Raw genomic sequence first — 2,679 nt, forward strand, 5'->3', positions numbered from 1 at the left:
TGTCATGGCTGGCCTTGTCTTACCATTGTCAAAGAATCTGTGCATATCACGTTTTAAGACCACATTTCCCAAGCTAGAAATGTTTTTCAAGAACCACAGGTACTTTCAGTAAGCTAGTTGTTCAAACTACAAAATTCTTACCCGTTTTAAAAAAATTTAATTGAAGGTTAATACCTCTACTTTCTGACAGAAGTACAGGGTTCATTATACCATGGGTGAAAACTAAACTTCATGTATACGAATGGCCAGAGAGGTCTGCAGTTTTACAAAGCCCTTAACATCACTCGAGTGCACTTGGCATTGGCCAGACCACAGTGGGAAACATCCCAGCAAACTGAATAAAAGAGACTTTCCCAGTACACGATGGTCATCCAGGCTCCATGTCAGTCACATAAAAATTTGAGCAACATGTGATCCCACCCCCACCCTCACACCGAAGCCTTGCACCTCACAGAATATCTTGATGTTCCCCGTTACTAATGACAGCTGCTCCCATTTCTGCTGCCGTGGCAGGGAGTCTTGGCACTGTCTTAGCAGGGCTTGGAATGTGATCAGTTACTGTGTTTGAATGCACAAGTCTGACTCCTTCATCCCAAGTGCCATCATTTGGAAAAGGACATGGAGCGCAAGTTCTTCTGTGCTTTTCACCTACCCTAGCTAAGTACCATGTTTCTTCAAAGAGTGAATCTCTTGGGCCCTGGGGAACAGAGTTGACCAAATGATGGGTGTCCTCTCTGAGCTTCATGTTTTCCACAAAGATATCTGGTACCACACAAGTTCTTGAGCTACACCTTGATTTAAGATCCCATAAGCTTGCTGTTGTTTTATCAATAGCAGACCCTGGTGAGGCATCTTGTGTAACTTTAAGAGAGTACAGGGTGGCAGCTGAACCAGAACCATACAAGAACACCCCAGTCTCTTCCCTGATCATTGCTGAGGTGAGTACTGCGCTGGGACAGTTGTGGGGAACCATATACTGACGATGTGTACGTATTTCTGTTTTCATTGGATACAGCAAAGATGCCTTTGCTATCTGATGGAAGAGTTCAGAACTATCCTTCATAAATGCCATCTCCACATTTGTATCAAAATAGATGTCTTCTAATTTAACGTTCCCACAGGCTTCCAGGCCAGTCTAAACACTGTTTTTATCTCTGTTCTGATCATTAAGGAAGTCATTCCGCAACGTCCGAGACCAGTTTACAATATGGTGAGTGAAGGATCGAGACGCCAAAATTATTCAAGGTAAAATCTTGATCATTTCCCTCTTTCTGCAACTGGGCATGGATCTTTTTGCAGTCAGCAGAATAGCAGTAATCTGATGCTCTCAAGCAGCACTGTATGGACCGTTTTCCATCTACTGTAGGACATTCAGAGAGCATATCAGGCTCATAAAAGTCATAGGCACATTGCATATGTGTCGCACGAAGCCCTCGTTCAAAAATTAAAGTTGCATTTGACCTAATTAGCAGAGCTACCGCTCCAACTCCACCTGTCAGTCTAACATTTCCTGTGGGATATGCAGCAATATCTCCTACAACATCCAGGGCAAACTGTCCATCCCAGGAGCTGGACTCAATACAGTTAGCAACACTGAAGACAGCAGCTGGGGCTCCATAGAATGCATGAGTTGTGTCGGTTCCCTCTACGTCTATATCCCCAGACTCCTCAAACAGCTGCATCAAATTAGACTTCACTGACTGATTTGTCGATGATTGTCTCTGTTCCACCTTCCATTTGCCCAATGCAATCATAGGAAAGGTCATTTCTCTCCACAAGATTCTGAACCACAGGCATGCCAAGAGAGTTGATCTCTTCTCTATGTGTGCAGAAGCCCATCTTGGCCTGGCCCAAGCCAATGGTATACTTTCCAGCATCTATATCAACATACATTTCCAACTTTGAAAATATTTCCTTGGCATGCCCCAGGTTTGATATCCATTCACTGTGTCCAATCCAGGCTTGTCTTGGACTTCCTGGCGTCGTGCTCAGTTTGGTGCCTGGAACTGGATCTGGCGGTGCTGTTGGCCCCTCTGCTGCCCTCCCAGTACTGCTCAGCTGCACACCCTGCAAGCCCAGGCCATGGGCCTAATCCTAGAGAGTTAGTAAAGAAATATTTATTTGCTTTTGTTTTTCAATTTAAATGGGAGGCCAGTGAAAACTCCACACTAGAAACAAATATAAGGCAATCCAGTAACTGGGAGATACACCTTGTGATGAGTGCAAACTCATAAAATTATTTGTCCAACCTCAGGATTTGCGTCCAGATTCATCTCTCCCTCCTCCATTATAGACAGTGCATCTGTCTATAATGCACTAAAGATATTTGGTAATCACGTTACTTCTTCTTTGTGTTAGGAATCTTTCGGTAGCAAGCAATCTGCTTATGGGACGGTGAGAATGTAATAGAAACAAGAGAGGACAAAATACAGGTGATCAGCAGAAGGTCTCAGCCACAGGTGTGTCAAAGTGGACATCTCATTGTTAGCATAGGCAAGGTCTAGTATACATTGTCTGCTATCCCCAAAGAACTCAGTGTCTGTGTGCGAACTTTGCAAAAATCCTCCCTCCCTCCCTCCCTCCCTCCTCCTCCTCTTCTTTCTTTCTTTCTTTCTTTCTTTCTTTCTTTCTTTCTTTCTTTCTTTCTTTCTTTCTTTCTTTCTTTCTTTCTTTCTTTCT

The 2,679-nt window shown here is 43.7% G+C and overlaps 1 pseudogene; it reads right to left on the reverse strand.

The window, feature by feature from the left end:
* Positions 1-448: 448 nt before the first annotated feature.
* Positions 449-2,679, reverse strand: part of LOC105550152 — a 21,899-nt pseudogene continuing 19,668 nt past the window's right edge.

This window comes from Mandrillus leucophaeus, unplaced genomic scaffold (assembly GCF_000951045.1).
Source record: "Mandrillus leucophaeus isolate KB7577 unplaced genomic scaffold, Mleu.le_1.0 Scaffold466, whole genome shotgun sequence".
Classification (NCBI taxonomy): domain Eukaryota; kingdom Metazoa; phylum Chordata; class Mammalia; order Primates; family Cercopithecidae; genus Mandrillus; species Mandrillus leucophaeus.